At 48.1% G+C, this 19,025-nt stretch overlaps 1 long non-coding RNA gene across 1 annotated transcript; it reads left to right on the top strand.

Moving 5' to 3' along the window:
* Positions 1–7,928: 7,928 nt before the first annotated feature.
* On the top strand, positions 7,929–17,320 carry LOC110344581 (uncharacterized). Its single transcript, XR_002387242.2, has 3 exons — positions 7,929–8,197; positions 11,655–11,713; positions 16,571–17,320. It is a non-coding gene; the product is annotated as an uncharacterized LOC110344581 (long non-coding RNA).
* Positions 17,321–19,025: the final 1,705 nt, after the last annotated feature.

Genomic DNA, 19,025 nt, shown 5'->3' with positions numbered 1-19,025 from the left:
TGGATAAGCCAATGAGAACTGTACTAGATATGATACTGGGAGAAATACAAACAAGAGAGAACAATGAGCCCTTCAGCAGCCCCCTTCTGGTAAGAGGCTAACCATTAAGCCCTCCAGCCTCAAGCGCACCCATCACCTGCCTTTCCACCCTGGGGCCACTCCTACCTTTCTGCCCCTTCCCTCCCCTTCTCCGTACCAGGAAATGTTTGCGATGATGTTGCAATGAAGGCCCCGTCCATGCCTTGCCAGTATGGTCATGGGGGTGGGGGCCAGCAGAGGCTATTTCAGTTCTAAATTGGGCTTAATAAATCCCTATCAAAACCATAAACCCTGAGCAGCCATAAATTCTCCTTGACCTTGGCTCTTCCACCTCACCAGCCCTTTGCCCCAGCTAATCTCAAATCTCAGTGTGAGTGGCTAGAACTTCATGTTTGGTTTCCATTTTGGCTGCTAAACAGCAACAGCTTAGATGACAAACACTAGCACCCCCATTTCAGCAATGTTGAAACCGAGCTTCAGAAAGGTGCAGGAACTTGTCCCGAGCCACCCAGCCAGTGAGGCACTGGGCCAGGACTTGAGCCCATGTTTCTGCCATTAACCTATGGGGCTAAGAATTGGGGCTTCTGGAAGTCTTCTCCTTTTAGCTCCCCTTTAACGGTTGTTTCTGGAGTCATGCTACTAGAAGCTTCTAATGCCTTTATCCCAGTGTTCAGAGTTAGAACTGGAAGCAGAGGGAACCCTGGGTGATAGGCAGCTTGAACAGACAATGAAAACGGCATGGAGAGTAAATGTTCTGTCATCCCAAATTGATGAAATAGCCCTACTTCCTCCTTTGTAGAACTCAGATCACCTTTGATCACAAATCAGTCAAACAGAAATCCCAAGATGTGATTTAAGAGACCAGAATCCTAGATGCCATGCAGCTGGAGATGGTGGTGCTAAAAGCTGAATCATGGTGCCAAGAATGATGTTTATGGGGGCCGGGGATTTAGCTCAGTGGCTCCAGCACCTGCCTTGCAAGTGCAAGGTCCCGAGTTCGATCCCGGTACGAAAAAATAAAAATAAAATAAAGAATGATGTTTGTGGAGCTCTTCCTCTTGGCCAAACACTGCTAGATATAATCTGATCCCCACAGCAAACCTTGGAGGCAGTCATTCTTGTTCTGTTTTACAAATGAGAAAACAGGCTCAAGAGGAGGAAGGGACTTGCCAAGATCCTTAGCTGCTGTGACAACGGATCTCAGATGCCCATCTGGCTCCACCAGCCACATGAGGGGATGGAGGAGGACGCTGATGACTCAGGCACTGCATGATGAGTACAGTAGTGACAGGAGTGGGAAGTTTAGCACTTGACGAAAGCTGATGGGTGAAGCCCTGTGGTGAGGCATCCTGAGATTACAAAGAAGCAATAATACCAGGCATTTCCCTCCTGGAGCCCACAGGGGGAAAAATAACAAGCAGTTGAATATTAAGAACCAATGGGCCCTGGAAATTTAGCTCAGTGGTTTCGCCACCTGCTGTGCAGGCACAAAGAACTGAGTTCGATATCCCGTACCAAAAAAAAAAAAAAGAACCAATGGAGCAAGAGTGACAGCCAGTGAGGTGGTGGGGAGAGATTTCCAGATTGGGGAAAGGGAGCGATGTGCCCTCGGAAGGAGGAGGATCCAGCAATGATGAGGCAGAAAAGAGACAGAAGCACTTGCTGGAGGTGGAGGAGAGCAGGGGCCCTGTGTGGGAGAAGCAGCAGAAAGCCTGCAGGTGCCAGGGACCCTGGGGGCTGCACTTGCCCTTCTCCATGCCTGAGGACCATGGTACCTTCTGTTTCTTAACATTTATCTTTCAATCAATTCATAAGCATCCTCTTTAAATGTGAGGTCATTGACATGAATAAGAACACAGTATCACTAGCCGTAAACGGAAGATGATTTCACAATTAAAGCGCACACACACACAAATCTATGGTCAGACAGAATTCCCATAGAGAAAGCTCTACTCTTCCTTTATTTCTTTACTAAAAAAAACCTTGAAATTATGCACAGTAGTGCTTCGTATTTTTTGTTTGTTTGTTTGAGGCCACCTCAGCCTCCCAAGTATGCTTCATACTCCACAGGCCACTCTGCTGTCTAGAGAATGGATTACGGTGGCAGAGATTAAAAGTAGGAAGCCCAGAGGTGGCATGGACTGCAGTGAGGTAAGAGACAAAGGCAGCATAGACAGGGGCTGGGAGCAGGCAGAATTTGAAGCCAGACCCCAGATCTCAACTCCTAGTGCATATACAACTTCTCTCTCTTTTCAATCAGATACTAATCTAGGTGCTGCTGTGAAGGGATTTCATAGAGTAATTAAGGTCCCAAACCAGTTGAGTTTGTGATAGGGAGATTATCCTCTATGGCCTCACTTCATCAGCTGAGCCTTAAAGGGGATTGGGTTCTTCCTGGCAAATTAAATTAGAAGTTATAAGAGGGATTCCATATGAGGCAGGTTTCCTGCTCCTGGATTCTCTGAAGATGGAGTGAGGGTCCACGAGTATCAGCAGCCTTCATAACCTGAGAGTGACCCTAGGCTGATATCCAGTAAGAAAATGGTGACTTCAGTCCTACAACCATAAGGAACTGAATCCAGCCACCAAGAAACATATGTAAGCTTGGATCTTTCCTTGCAGGCTTCAAGGAGGGAGGGCACAGCCCAACTGACACCTAAGCTGAGAACCCAATCACACTTTGTCCAAGCTTCTGACCTACAGAACTTTGAGATAAACAATGGGTGATTTAAGCAACTACATTTGTGGTTATTTGCTATCCAGCAAAAGAACAAATACAGATGCCGGTGGTGAGAGGTGGTCAGGTAGGGATATTTTGAGAGTAGAACTTGACAACGAGTGTGAAGAAAAGACAAGGAATAATGGTGGGGCTGATGATGTGATTTGTTGACCTGGGGAAGGCCATGGGAGGTGCAGGTTTGGGTTAGAAAAGGAAGAGTTCCATTTTGGATGTGTGGCTCAGGATGTCAACAAAACATCCAAGGAAACACAAGATGTGTGAATCTAGAGCTCAGGAAAAAGTTGGGGCTGGAGGTGAAAAGTCCAAGTTATAAGTGTAGATGAGAAACTTGAAAATCGAACGGGAATTCTGCCCAGCAATGAACAGGAGCAAAGTACGAACACGAGGAACGTAGATCACCCAGACACTGTGCTGAGTGACAGGGGCCAGACTCAGAAGACTGCTTCCCATGTGACTCCACCTGTAAGACATTCGAGAAGAGTGAAAACCAGGGGATAGAGCTGTGATTACCAGAGGCTGGAGCTGGGCTGCGGGGCTTAAAGACGAAGGGGCACAGGGAAAGGGGGCTAGGAGGTGATAGGAATGTCCTGTGGAATCTTGCCTGGGATGTGTTTACATGACTGTGCACTTGGCAAGACTTACAGGAGCACACATTAGGAAGAATGAACTTTAGCGTGCGGGAATTATACCATAATAAAAAAATGAAAGAAAAAAGCCAAATAGTTGCTTGAGCTCATTTAAAGAGAAGGCATAGAGAGCAAACAGGTTAGAGGTGAGGATTTTACTCTGAGCTAAACCACCACTGAGGTTGGAAAGAGAAAGAGGAGCCAGCAAAGTGCAGGTAGGATAAAGACAGAGGAGGGACGAAAGGCCTTCACTCAACTTTATTGTGGGCCTGCTGTGTGCTAAGTGTGCCGGCAAACTCGCTGGCCACTTAGCAACCGCGAGGTTAAATGAAGCCTGCTTGTCCTACAGATGAGGGGAAGTGACCTGTCCCTCAGTCCCCATGCAGCATCAGAGTGGCAAAGTGAGAAAATCTGTGCTGGCAAGTCCCACATAACCTTCCCTGTTTGCCAAATGAATAAATGAATCCATGAATCTCACTACACTCAAGGTGCTGAGACCAGAAGACTCTCACTGATGATGTGAGAACATGGTATTTTTAGAGAAGCTGGGGCCATAAAAACTTGTCCCATTCCTAACTTGTGCAATGCCCAGCCCCTCCCCCTGAGCTCTGAGATTGCTCACGGCCTTGGGAAGGGCTCCCCATGCTTATCTCAGGGAGAGTGAAACTGTAAAACCCTTTATGGTTTTGAGATCATGTCTGGCAGGGCAGTGATTGTTGCCATAAACCTGAGCTGGCCCTGCAAGGAGGGCGATGCCCTGAGCAAGAGGTGTCAGGGGAAGGTTGAGTAATGCCCGAGGGAGTGGCCTCTCTAGGCCTGGCACTTTGAGGTCTGTGGTCACGACCTGTCACACACTTATTCCATCTTCATGTAAGCTGGAGAGAACAGTTAGTATATTTAAAAAATCCTACCACGTGCCCTTTTCTACATCCTGGAAATTGGTTACCTTTTTAAATCCATGGCTTCTCACAATTGCTGCTGGATAAATCAAGTGGTGGCTATGGTCTTGCTGGTTCTTGTCATTATTTTTGGTTGCCTAACTGGACAACTGCACCCATTTTGGGTTTCATCATGAACTATTTAAGGACCATTTGAGGAAGGACACAAGCCAGTGGTTTCCTGAAACCTGCCATTGAGGCCTTCTGATACAAGCGAGGAGGCACCTGGGGTAGGAGTGGCTAGGCTGGAAGAGACCAGGAGAGGACAGTGGGCCTGTTCCTCCAGGGACCGCTTGCTGTGGGGTGGACGCTCAGTGGTACCGGTTGGTACTGCATGGACAATACCAGCAATGGAGTTCTGAGTAGAAACCGTGGGCTAGACCATGCCTAAACAGAGGTTTTATGAATTTCTTAATGAATTTGTTTCACTTGTATTTTCCTTTATTTTTTAAATTTTTTTTTAATTTATTTTTTTGGGGGGGGGACCAGGGATCGAACTTGGGACCCTGAGCATTCGAGGCAAGTGCCAGAACCACTGAGCTAAATCCCCGGCCCCATGTTTTCCTTTGTATGTGCACAAGAGTGATATATGATTTTTAAAAACTAAAAATGGCTGAGAATGTAACTCAGGGGTAGAGCATATTCTTAGCATGTGGGGGGCCCTGGATTCAATCTCCAGCCCTGCTAAGAAAACAAACACCTAAGTCTAAGACTCAAAGAGCTCTTTTTTTTGTTGTTTTGGTGTATTCAACCCTTTGGTGTATTCAACCCAAGACTTCACAATGAGCAACATCTCCATCCCTTTTTATATTTTAAATTTTTGAGACAGAGTCTTGCTAAATCACTAAGTTCCCCAGGCTGGGGTTGAACTCGTGTTCCTCCTGCCTTAGCCTCCCAGAGTGCTGGAATTGTAGATGTATGGCACCATATCCAGCTCAAACAGTTCTTTTGACAAATGTAAAATAAAAATTCTAGGAGCAGGGGATGTAGTTCAGTGGTGCCCCATCTTCCTGGCAAGCGCAAGATCCTGAGTTCCATCCCTGGTACCAGGGGAAAGAAAATTTCTAACTGCCAAGGAGGTATTACATCGTCATTGAATTGGCACTGTTTTCTTTCTGTGTGGTACAGAAAATGCTGCTCCCTCTTATAAATGATGCATCCTAGCTCAGGCGTCCCATTTTGCACATGAGAATAGAGAGGACAAAGGGCTGACGAACAATGGAGCCAAGGCCAATACCCAAAGCTGCCCTGGATGCAGATTACCCTGCAGTGCTTCCCCTCTCAAAGGTCTTATCTCCAGTCAAACACCTCCAGTGCTGCCATCCTGCAGGGCTCTGGGAGAGCCTGAGCTGCCCTGTTGTTCAAAATGCAAGCTGAGGATGCTTTGCAGGAAATCTTCCACCCAATAGACCAGCCACCCTGTTTCTCACTGCTCACATCAGCAACCCCTGTCTGGCCAAACGCACCCCCACTGCACTGTCACATGACTGCAGCATTGTTCCTAGGACATTTTTGCCTGTGTCCAGAACCATCCCACCTTTCACGGCCTGGTCTTGGACTTAGACAACTAGATTGGACTCTCACCTCACTCTCCAGGTAAGGAAACTGAAACCCAGAGAACTGTCTTGATTCTCTCAAGGGTACAGATGAATCGATTGTAGGGCAGGGTCTAGAATCAAGGACTCAAACTCCAGTGCCCTTTCTAACTTCTCCTATCTCTTGAATCTAGAAGCACAGGCTGGGCAGAAAGAGCAAAGGGTGGAAAGTGAGTCAAAAGATAGGACTCCCGCCTGCCTCGCAAGCGCCACGTCCTGAGTTCAGTCCCCAGCACACACACACAAAGATAGGGCTCCCTGGTCGCATGATGGCCAAGGCCTAAATGTGTCGTCCAGGAATGTTGCCTGGGTCTTGCTGAGACTAAGCAGTTCTGGGATGGCTGCTTTTAAAGGAGCACAAAGGTACTGCCTTGCCCAGAGGAGGAGAGAAGGGGACCAAATTACACAGGCGGTGGCTCCCATCCCTGCCAGACCCCGCTGTCTCTACTTAAAATCCTCCCGAGGCTTCTTACCATGCTTGGAACAAAGCTCAGACTCCCTACCCAGGGCCAAGGCCCTACACCCGACCCTTCTTCCTCTGCTGCTGTCTCCTCTGACTTGGTCACCTCCAGTGGTCACTCTGTCCCAGGCCCCTGGGCCTCCTCCTGGTCCTCTGCGTGCCAGAGCTGTTCCTGTTTCTGAGCCATTTCCTCAATGATCCCTTTGTCTGGAACAGGCTTTCCTCTGCTCTTCCAGTGGCCACTTCCTTCTAACCCTTCCAGCCTCGGCTCAGATGTCACCGCTCAGAGATGCCTTCTCTGAGTAGAGCTACATAAATGAGGTTTCCCAGGCTGAAACAGTCTCTGTTGCACCAACTGAAATCTGCCTGGCTGCATGCAGATGCCGTGGCCATGTGTAGAGGAATGGTCCTGACTGAGCCCAACCAAGCTTCATCTGCAAAGCCAGGCAGTGGCTGGATTTGGCCCAAAATAACACGACAACCCCGTTTTTACATCGTCATCTTTGGTTTTCCTGGTTACACTTAAAGCTTCCAAAATCATCTGTATATTTGTTTATCCATTTATTGTCTTCCTCCCCCTTTCCTTCTCTAGACATTAACTCCTTAAGAGAAAGGACTTTGTCACTGTTAATACTGGCTACAAAATAAGTTCCATGTGCAATTAATAGAGGATACATCATAAAAGTTATTCTTTCTTTTCTTTTTCTTTTTTCTTTTCTGTACCAGGGATGGAATCCAAGGCCTCATCCCTGCTAGGTCAGTGCTCTGCCACTGAGCTACATCCCCTGCCCTTTTTGAATTTTTACTTTGAGACAGAGTCTCAGAGTGCCAAAGCTGACCTCAAACGTGTGATCCTCCTGCCTCAGCCTCCTGAGTAGCTGGGACTACAGCTACACACCACCACACCCACTTGAAAAGGTAAATATTTGAAAGAAAAATGTAATAGAATGTTTATATAAATAAATATAAAAACATAAAGATATCAAAGGCACAATGAAGACTTTCCTAACCTAGTAATAGTCCTTAGATAAGATGTCTCTAACAAGAATCCTTCTAACCATGAAATCCTAAGCTTCTGGGGCTCTTACTTTCTGCGCTCCAATACTCTGAGTCTATGATTAGACGATCCCAAGATGTTAGGCTTCTCTTTCTCCACATCTGTGATTCCACAGTTTTGTGATTCTGTGATCCTGACGTCTTACAGTTCATTTATCAGCACATGTCATTGCTTCGCAACTCCTCTCTGCCCAGCACGGGGCTGGGAGCCAGGGATTCCACGGGAGCTGGCGGGGCACGGGCAAGAACTTGAGCATGTAGGTCTGCACGGTGACATGTGTCCCGCATAGGAGTGCAGTCGGGTGTGGGGAGGGAAGGGGCCCCGACCCAGACTAAGTGGGAAGGATGTGAGTGCGGAAACAACTGGAAGAAAACCGCGAAGAAAGGGTGTTTCTACCAGACAGCAGGGTGCTGGTGTCAACTGTATTCCAAGAGGAGGGAACAGACGGTGCAAAGATCCGGGGTGGGGGGGGCACGATCATCCGGTGAACTAAAGCAAGTAGGCATAGTTGGGTGTGGTGCAGAAGAGGGGCGGAGTGGTGCGCCACAGTGGCCCCGTGACAGAGGACTCGGTAAAGCTGTCCGGGAGCTTGAACTTTACCTTGAGGGCAAAGGGGAGCTGGGGAAGAGTTTAAGGGGAAGAATGACACGGTCTGGTTGGCAGTTTGGAAAGATGCCTCTGGCTGCTGGGTGCGGGTTTGGAAGGAGCAGAGACAAGAGAAGGGGCTGGAACGAGGAGCCAGGTGAGAGAAGATGAGGCCTGAACGGATGGGAGATACGGATGGGAGGGCGGTTGTCTTAGTCACCTGTGAGCCTGGCTCTCCTGGAGTCAGATTCTGTGTTCAACACTCTGCAAGTCTTTGACACAAAATGCCCACCCATGTCACTCTGTGTTTAGGACGCCCAACCACGCAGCCTCCATCCCTGCTTTGCAAGCCTCAGTATCCCTGGTTTGGAAATTGGAGGTCACCAACCCTTTCCTTGCAAAGCGGCCAGCAGGGTGGAGTCTGTGTGCATCAGCACCACATACAGAGGTGGTCCCCTGGGGTGGGCATCTTTGCCCTAAGTGACAATACAAGGCACTGGCAGGAAAGGCTGGGTCTTGAGAGACCAAGAGAGAGCCGAAGAGAAGAGCAGAGAAGGGAGGAAGAGCCCTGGCTGCTCTGGGTGCTGGGCTTCCATCTGGGCATCTGAAGCCCAGGGTTGTGTGTTTGCTTCTAGCCCTCAGCAGGTTTATGAGTGGGTTGTGGGATTTTCCTCCATTGAGCAACTTCCCCATTTCCTCTCCTGGCCTTAAACTCCAGCCAGGCAGATCTGGTCTTCCTGGGACAGGTCCAAGCCAGGTCAGGTCCCACTATGATATTTGGACCCAACCAGAAACCAACCTGTGCCCCCTCCAGGCCAAACTACAGTCTACTGTCCATCGGTCCCAACAAGAGCCAGTCTTTGAAGACAAAAACTCCCTTGTCACCCCAAAACTACAACAGGTCGTCTTCTAAACCACACCAGGGGCTTCTGTGTGCTCCTGTGCTATACCTGTCTCATGCCAGTGGTTCAGTTTTAATTCAGTTCAGTTCACAAAACAGCAGTTGAATAACAACTGTGGGCAAACCCCACAGTTAGCAGAACCCTCAGAGGCCTACTTGGGGCTTGGAGGGGACAAAGGGGGCCACCAAGGATGTGCCTGGAGCCCCATGCTGTGTCTGTCCAAGGCAGGAGCACTCTGCCAATTGAGAGTTTCAGTGACACAGGTTCTATACTTTGCTGGGTAGCATAAGCCTAGAGAGTCTGAAGAGAATGGTGGCCTTGGGAAAAGAGGAATGGATAGCTGGGGCTGGGGTAAGAGGAAGACCGTTTTATGCCCTTTTGTACCTTTTGAATGTTTACCTGTCACCAAGCGCACACAACAGTGTCAATCAATGGAACAAACAATCTCAATTAAATAAACAATTCAGTGAGCCAGGTGCTTTTGTAACTCCATGCCTTTATGTGTGCCGTTCCCTCTGCTGAAATGCCCTTTCCTGGCACTGTAATCCATTTTCTGTTGCCATAACTAAATATCTGAGACTGGGTGATTTATAAAGGAAAGGTATTATGTCTAGCTCGTGGTTTAGAGGCTGGGAAGTCCAAGAGCACGGTGCTGGGATCTCGTGAGAGGCTTCCTGCTGCATCCTAACGTGAGAGAGGGTTTCACACAAGACAGCGAGCAAGCCAGAGAGAGCCTGATTTATATCAAAGCCAGGCCTGCAATAACTCATGAATCCATTGATGTGTGAATGGGCCACATCCATCCAACTTCCCCCCAAAGGTCCTGGGAACCAAGTTCCAACACAAGACATTTGGAAGACACATTCAAACCACCACCCCTGGCTCTCTCCCTCTGGAACACTACACACCCTCCAAGACACAGTCAAATGGCCTGTCTCTAGGGTGTGGCCTGGCCTGCCTGGGGGTGGGGGGCTCTTCTTCCTTTATCTGCCTACCGCACCCAGGGTCCACCTACCGGTCCCACCCCAGCCCCAGGAAGCGTCTGTGCCTTCTGGCTTCTCAGTGCATTCAGCCAAAAACAGGAATCAACAGGAGAGTAAGGGCAGGGCTCGAGCAAGAGGCGGGGGTGTTCGTGCCAGTGCTGACCCTCCCACCCCCTTTTTGTCTGAACTTTGGCATTGGCTGCTTTTCTCTGTGGCCTCGGCTCCTATCTGGGCCTCCCTTCTACTCCCACACCTCCAGCTGTGTCTGGGTCCAGCACCACTGTCCCTGCTGCTGCCCTGCAGGACTTAGGGTGATCCTAGCCTCGCCCCCCGTTCCTAGTCTTTGGTACCTCATCACTCCTTGGAGTTTCCCTAAGCCTTCCCACACCTCTGGAAACTCTGCCTCCACTCACCTCCTTTAGCTATGCCTGAGATCCTTAATCTGGGGACACTTTTGGCCACCAGGGCAACATTTGGAAATGTCTGGAGACACTATTTTTTTGTCAGCTGGGTGGATAGGGGGATGCTATTGGCTTCTATGGGCACTAAACATCCTTCCATGCACAGGACAGCACTCACAACAGAGAATTATCTGGGCCCAATGACAGCAGTGCTGAGGATGAGAAACCCTTCTCCCTTCCCCTAGTACTGGGATTTGAACACAGGGCCTTTGCACTGAGCTGCATCCCCAGCCCATTTTTATTTTATTTTATTTTATTTTATTTTATTTTATTTTATTTTATTTTAAAGACAGGGTTTCGTTAAGTCATTCAGTTGCCCAGCATGGGCTCTAACTTGTAGTCCTCCTGCCTTTGTCTCCCAGAGTGCTGGCATTACTGATGTGCTGGGATTACCATACCTGGCTAAGAAACCTTTACTTAAGTCTTTGAGGTTCCAACTGTTCCTCACCTGGACCTCAGTAGGTCATGGCTGAGATTCTGGACTCCTGCTGCCCTTTCTGCACGGTGGTGGGATCCACTGGATTACATATCTGCTATTGTCTCCTCTCAGTGACACAGAGATAAACAAGCCTGCCTTTGCTCTGAAGCCCCATTTCCATGAGGAAATACACAATGTGCACCCTTCTGGGTGGTGTCCCAAGTATTGAGTCCTTGGGGCAGATCTCTGTCACATTCACCAGCAATAGGAGATCAGCAGACTTTTGCAATAGATCCTTCAAAAACATCTTTAAGCAGCCTGGACTCAATGGCTAGACATAGGAAAGTAGGGTGAGGGTTCCAGGCAAATATGCACAGAATGAATGAATGGTAGACCCAGGACTACAGAGAGGAGGCCCAGGGAGGAGGCAGGAGCCAGCATCCTGTCTCTAAATTGGATGTAGTGGTAGGAGATTGCAGTGAGAATAAGTGTAATGCAAGGGCTTTGTGTGCTGCCTGGTACGTGGTTAGCACAAAATAAACAGCGTCCTCCCCAGCTGTCTGGAAGAAGTGAGGGAGGAGAAGCCTTAAAGTGAGGGCTCTGGAAGAGCTCTGCCATGGACAAGGGGCTGCAATTTCCCAGTTTGTAAAATGGGGCAAATACAGGTAAGACTAGCACTTTGCAGAAACGGTATCATGGGGTTGCTCACGATGTGTGATTAGAATATCATTTTCCACATCAATCTATAATTTAATAAGAGGAAAAGTTTAGTCTGCTAAATTGTGGTGAAATATGCTCATCAGGCAGGCTTGGAGAGCAACTCATCCTGTTTTCCCTGGCACTTTTCCAGTTTCAGCACAGAAAGTCTTGTGTCCTGAAAACCTCCTCAGTCTCCACAAAGCGGAAGAGGTAGGTGGCCACACCAGCAGGTCAATCGGTCAGCTGCTCACAATAATTTTAAAGATAATAAATAGCAAACATATGTTGGATGCTTATTACGTGCCAGACGCTGTTCTAATGACAATTTCATGCTCAATTAATCTTCATACGAATCCGTGAATATTATTAACATCTCCCCTTACATTGTGACATAAAGAGGCTCCACAATTGCCAAAGTCACACAGCTTCGGAATAGTCGAGCCAGGATTTGATTCCAGGCTGTGTGGCTCCAGAGCTCCTATATTTACCCATGATCTCTATTATACATTTGAATGTATTTCAAAACATGTTTTTAAAATAGTAACAATGACAATAATAATGAAGATATAAAATATTTTGGGAAACAGTAAGCATGATAATAAAAATTTTGAACACACAAATGTGCATTCCAAAGGCTGAACCCAGCAGAGACTATTTCTATGATCATTTTGACCACTGGATTGACGCATTGCTGTGCAGACCGCAGAATAAAGCATTTTGAGCCAGGGATTTAGCTCAGTGGTTCCGCCGCCTGCCTCACAAACACAAGGTCCCAAGTTCAATCCCTGGTACCAAAAAAAAAAAAAGAAGAAGAAGAAGCATTTTGGCCACCTTGACTAAATGAAAGCTGGAACAAAAGACTCGGATGTTGACAGTGCCATGTGGGCAATGTCAGCAAGCAGGAAGGAGTGAGGATCATGGCAAAAATGGGAATGGAATTTATGGGCTGAGAAGGAGCAGCGAAGAATCAACTCCCAGCACTTGAGACGGGGGCCCAGCTGTGGCAGATCCCTCAGGAAAAGCCAGATTCGCACACTAAACAGCAACAAATCCAATGAAAACAAAATAGAGACACCAGGTGCATGAAACAAGATACAGCAATGAAAATGAATAAACTTCAGCAACGAAAAATGCGGATGAATCTCACAAACTTAAGCCAGGCACGGAGGGGCGCACCACGCGTCATTCATTTTCTATCACTTTCGGCAGCCTCAAAACTCACCTCCAGTGTTCGGAGGCAGAAGTGGGGTTGGGGGGTGGGGAGGAGGGATTGGAAGGACAGAAGGAGGACCTTCCGGCCACCTCTGTTCCTCATCTGGTGCCAACGACATGGTAGCATTGTCTATGTGACAATCCATTCAACTGTGCTCTTAAATTTGGGGCACTTTTAAGGTATATTTTTTAATTTACATACAATTTTTATGGCACACATATACCCACAAGCCATTACCACTTGGAAATATGTCTCTGGATGAAGCAAGATATACTTGAATATAAAAGAAATTAAATACTAGAATAATCGGATTCTGAGTGCACGATGACTTTTTGCTGAATAAATGAAGAGAATGCAATTGTCAGATATGCCTGGATTTGAAATGTGGTACATAACGAAACACCCTCGCTTTTCTCAACACTTGTTTTATCTAATAACATTGGCATTAAGATTTACATCTCTTTTTTTTTTTTGCTGTCCCCTTTCAGTCACATTTGTAAGCATTTGAAGTTATAACTTTCCATACAGTTAGTGTAACAGGCTCTTGTGGAAAAGGGGTTCAGCGGTGAAGAAGCTACGGGAACCTGAAGGTTCTAAGCTCTGCCTACCATAAGCAGGCTGCAAATGCAGGGTGTGTGTGTGGAGGGGGGTGGTTTGCACAGCAGGGATGGGTGGGAAGGGAGTGCCACAGCCAGCAGCAGCATTGAGCAGGTAGCAGGCAGCTGTGGCTGTGTCCCCAGGGGTAAGCCCCCACTCACAAAGTGTCCATTTGCCAGTGCATTAATCCAGCAGTCCGAGTGATCACATAAATGGCCTCAACCGGGTTCAGCTTTGGAATGCACATTCGAGTGTTGGGAATTTTTATTACCGTCGAGAGTCAGCTCTGCAGGTCACAGTGGTGACACCTTAGTCCAATAATCACAAAGACATTGAACTACCAGCAGGAACGAGATGTCAGCAGCACCTGTGGTCCGGGGAGCCTCCCTGGTCCCAACCCTATGACCAACCCAAACACCCCAAACCAGCCACTCCTCACCCCTCCGCCTGGTCCTCGTCATCCTCCAGTCCGCTCTTCCCTCCTCCCTGGGCTCTCTGTCCCCCTTGAGCCACTGAAGTCCACCCTCTATGGTGTTTTCTACAAACTCTAAATCGGGCTGGGCGTGGTGGCACATGCCTGTAATCCCGGCAGTCGGGAGGGTGAGGGAAGGGGATTGCAAACTTGAAGTTAGCCTGGGGGATTTAGCAAGACTCTGTGTCAAAATAAAGTTTAAGGCTCTGTTAACTTGCCACGGTAGCCCACACCGAGCCTCCCAGAGGCAGCCTGTGCTTTTAGGGTTGCTCTCTCTCTCTTTTTCTCCTTACTTGGCCCGACCTCGCTCTGCAGAGCCAATTTCTCTCCCACTCTTCACTTTTACTTTCTTGAATAAACATTGCCACTGCTTTTTTTAAAAAAATAAAATGAAATAAAATAAAAATTAAAAAAAATAAAATTTAAGAGGGCTAAGCTGGGGATTTAGCTCAGTGGCCCTGCATCTGCCTCGAAAGGTCCTGAGTTTGATCCCCGGTACTGGGGATCAAAAAAAAAGGGAGAGAGGCTGGGGTGTAGCTCAGTGCCACAGTTTTTGGCTCCCATAGTGGGTTTAATCAATAGTACCACCAACACACACACACACACACACACACACACACGGAGATGCCCACCTCCAGCCCTGCCCCCGGGCCACCCCACCGGAAAATTATCCCACTGTAACATCCAACTCCCCGGCCCCATATCTAAGCCCTGATCCTCCTGATCCTTCAGCTCTCCCTTCTCACCCAGCAACACCAGTCCCTCCTCAGGGACTTTGCTCTTGTGGGCCCTCTGCCGGGACTCCTTTGCTCCCACGTCTTCAAAAAGCCTGCTATAGCTGGGCATAATACTGTATGCCTTTAATCCAAGCACTGTGGGAGCCTGAGGCAGGAGGATCACAAGCTCCAGCTCAGCCTGTGCAGCTAGTGAGTTAGCAAGACCCTGTCTCAAAAATAAAAAATAGAAAGGGGTTTGGGGTGACCTTCAGTGTGAAAGCCCTGAGTTCCCAAGGAAAAAAAATGCCACTGCTTCTTGTGATTCAGATGTCACTGATCTCCAAGAAACCAGCAACACAGGAGCTTCTTGGGAGGAAGACTGTGGCAAGGAACACGGGTTATGGCAGGAAAAAGTGCTTCGACCTCATGACCTTTGCATTGCTTGAATTGCCCATCATGTGCTTATTCCAACAAATTGGTTATTACATCAGAAGCGGCTCCTTGGAGAACCCTTTCTAGGAAGCAGCTTCCGCAGTTCCTTCCTGTCTTGGTGCTGAGATTTCTCTTATGCTTCTTTTGTGACAGTTCTGCGGTTGCCTGTTTCTTGGTTTTTTCCTCGTTTGAGCTTGTTGGCTCTCTCTTCATGAGGACAGGGACTTACCTATCACCTAGCACATAGGAAGCACTAATAATATTTACTGAATAAGGAAAGAGAGGGGCTGGGGGCATAGCTCAGTGGTAGGCGGCTTCCACATGCAGTGCTTCCATCTCTACCACCTCATCCCCCAAGGAAAAAAAAAAGCCGGGCAGGGTGGCACACACCTGTTAACCCAATCCTAGTACTTGGGATGCTGAGGCAGAAGGGTGGCAAGTTCACAGCCAGCCAGGACTACATAGTGAGACCTGCCTCCAAAAGGAAGGGAGGGGTCCAGGAACCGAGCTCGGTGGTGCCACACTTTCCTTGCAAGCCCAAGGTCCTGAGTTCAATCCCTGGTACGGGGTGGGGTAGGGGGCGGGAGGAGGAAGAAGAAGTAGAAAAAGAGGAAGAGAAGGAGGAGGAAAGGAGGAGGAAATGGTGCCTGAGTGGATCATCAGGATTTAGCCAGGAGAAGCAGGGATGGGAGGGATGGACTTAGTCCCAGCAGTTTGAGGGCCAGAAGGCTGATGGGGCTAAAGAACGGAAAGCCAGGGTATGGCGCAGCAAGACTGTGCCCTTTTGCAGATAAGGAATCTGAGATTCAGCAATCACAGGGGACTTGCCCAAGTCATCCAGTGGGACAGAGTCTGAATTTAGAATCCAGGTCCCCAATCAAGTGAAATAGAACTTCAGTCATTGAGCACAACTATGAACTGGCTCATGACATATATTGAGTACTATTATTCCTTCCGTTTGACTGCTGAAACCAGGGCACAGAGAGATTGAGTGATTACCCAACGTCACCCAGCTAGGAAGTAACCAAGCCTCAGGTCATTCCCTGATTCCAGACCACTATTCTCCGCCCTTTAACTCTCCAGCAGCTTCCAGCCTCACACCAGGCTTCACTCAGACTCCAGAGGAGACTCTGAGGGCAAACCCTGACCTTCTTTAGAGCCTCAGGCAAAGCCAGGAAACTCCCTGACACCCCTGAAAGCCTGGGATCCCCCAACTCTGAAATAAAAGAGAGCAAAAGAGCCTGGCTTGCAAGACTGCTGTGAGAAAAAAAGTAATAAAAAATAATGACAGGACTTGTACATGATAATACATGATAAAAATAATTATAGGGCTCCGGGCAAACAGCCTGAGCTGTACAGATACTGACTCTAATGATAGCAGGAATTTATGGCCCTGAGGCTGAGTGATAGGAACTGGGGTCACCAGGGAGATCACAGGCAGAAAACTCCCTTTCCCCCGAGTGTCTCCCTCATGGCCAGGCAGTGATTGGAGAGGCTCGAAGAAGGCCACTCCCTCAGGGCGATGGGCCGCCATTAGTCACCCATCTGGTTGGGACTTGGGCTCTTGCCACTGCCTTTTCAGACACCTGCACTGGATTAACACTTTATAATGACTTGGTTCACTCTTTCATTCTCAGGGCCCCAAGGAAGCAGAGAGCAGATGGTGGTGGAGGAGGTGGGGCAAGACCAGAAGAGACAATGACTTATTCTTCTCTGTCCTGTGGACACTCACTGAGGGCCACTCTGCGTCTGGGACACCAGGGACTGGCCCAAGGTCACAGAGGGCCCTAGGCTGGGGAGAAGTCAAGGCTGACCCTGGGTCCCCAACTCCAGGTTCCACCACCACAAACAAGTCTAGGGGGGGCCACCTGTACCCTCTGTGGACTCTTGCCCTCCCTGCCCCATTCCCAGAGAATCCTTAGACATCGGAGCCCACCTTAGAGCTCTAGTATTGTTTTTTATAAAACTGGAATCGACTTATCCCATAAGCTCAAACAATACAAAGCAGCATAAAGAACACTTCAAAACGTTGAAATTTTACTTCTGGGGGTGAAGAACCACCCCTAAAAGAGGTGGCAGAGCTAAGTGCTCACCAGCACAGCCTCCCAGGCCCAAGTGCCTGGCGCCCAAGATGGCGCGCACACCGGCACCCAGCAAGCTTTACACTTACTATTTCCACATTTTACAATGTTTGTGAAGTATAATTCCCCAAAAGTGTTTTTGAAATGCAAAGGAACAATAATAAACCCTATATATATTTTCAGTAATATCTAATTAACGAGGTGTTTGTAAAGATAAAATGAGAAAAAGCTTGTGACTCTTAGCATGTTTTAGGCTCTCATACTAAGAACCCAGTAAACAGAATCCCTATTATGAAACCCTCCTGTGTCTCTCTACTGCAGGTTGATTGGAGCGCCCTCAAGTGTCAATTTTTGTCATAGCGTCTCCACGACTGTAAATGGCACTCTCCCCAAGCTTGGAGTCTCAATTCCACAGGGCAATGCTTTGCTTTGCTTTCCTTTGCTTTGCTTTGCTTTTGCTCCGGGACTACATAAGAGTACCAAATTCCACATCACACTAATGGGTCTCAAGTCTAACTCAAGCCTTGCCCTGATAGCACCCTGAAAGGCATCAGAGTCAAGGCAGGAACACAGAGGTCTACACCCGCTGGATTCAAGTGCAGTCAGAAACCTGATCTGGCTTCCCAGGTACTGCCATCCTAATATCCGAAAATGTCATCTTCGCACAGCTTACAACTGCTCTTTTGTTAGTAACCATCACAGCTACTTCTCAGCCACAACTTCTTGTGTGCCTGTGACCATACTAAGGCAGAGATGTCCATTTTTTTTCCTTTAATCTTTAAAATGACCTGTGAGACACACATTGTTTTGTGGCTCCCCCCTAACAATAACCCTTGGGCATCTTTCCATGTCAATAAATAGAGCTGGGCCGGTAAGTACTTGATTCAAAGGCTGAGAAACTTAAACAGTCAGCAGCCCGGCTCAGGTGAAGATCAATAATAGTTAACGTTTATTGAGTGCTTTATTATACACCAGACCCTATGCTAATTGTGTAACAGGAACTAGCTCACATTTGATCCTGAGACAATCCTAAGGAAGCTTCTATCAGCACTATTCAGATGAGGAACCTGAAGCTCAAAAAGGCAAAGGAGGCTGGCCGAGTTCAGATGGCTGGTACAATTGCCCCGGCCAGGATTCAAACCCAGGTCCCCCTGACTGTGGCGCTGGGCTCTCAGAGGACCCCGTGGAGGACTTCATGGAGGAGGATGAGGGGAAAAGAACCCACTGGCAGAGCCCGAAGGCGGCAGGGGGAGGGGGCTGAGATTCTGGACAGGAGGACTTCCTGGAAGCTCTGCCACTTGGACTGAGCCTGTGTCTCTGGCCAACAAAGGGCAGGCAGGGCGGGGGGTGTTAACCTATGGCCCACGTCCCATTCCTCACTCTCATCCCACTCCCTTACCCCTGGGAGCCACTATTTTATTCTCTATCTCCATATATTATTATTATTATTATTATTATTATTTCACATATAAGAGAATAACACAGTATTTTTGTCTGGCTTATTTCACTTAGAGTAATGTCCTCCAGGTCCATCTATGTTGTGGCAAATGGCAAGATCTCTCTCTCTCTCTCTCTCTCTCTCAGGTCTTAGACAAAGTCTTGCTATGTACCCCTGGCTGGCCTCAAACCTTTGGTCCTCCTGCTTCAGCCTCCCAAGTGCTTAGATGACAGATGTACCCTAGGTGTCCTTTCTTTTTAAAGGTTGAATAATATTCCATCATACATACATACCACAGCTGCTAGGAACATGGGGTGCAGACATTGGTAGATGGTGGTGGCCCTTGTCCCTGGATGGTTTTACACAAGACACACATGGGTTCAAATCCTAAATGTGTCACTCTCTAGTTTCTTTCCCTAAACAGAATTCCTGAGATAAACTGTTATAGAAAAAGACTATGCTTTTCCTGGTGGTACTGGGGACTAAACACAGAGCCTTCTCACTGAGCTACTGCCTCAGCCCTATTTTTTCTTTTTATTTTGAGGCAGAAATGTTGCCCAGGCTAGACTGGAA

This window comes from Heterocephalus glaber, unplaced genomic scaffold (assembly GCF_053883595.1).
Source record: "Heterocephalus glaber isolate CG9 unplaced genomic scaffold, H.glaber_assembly_v1.0 deba00001673, whole genome shotgun sequence".
Taxonomy (NCBI): Eukaryota; Metazoa; Chordata; class Mammalia; order Rodentia; family Bathyergidae; genus Heterocephalus; species Heterocephalus glaber.
This window is presented reverse-complemented; position numbering and strand designations above follow the sequence as displayed.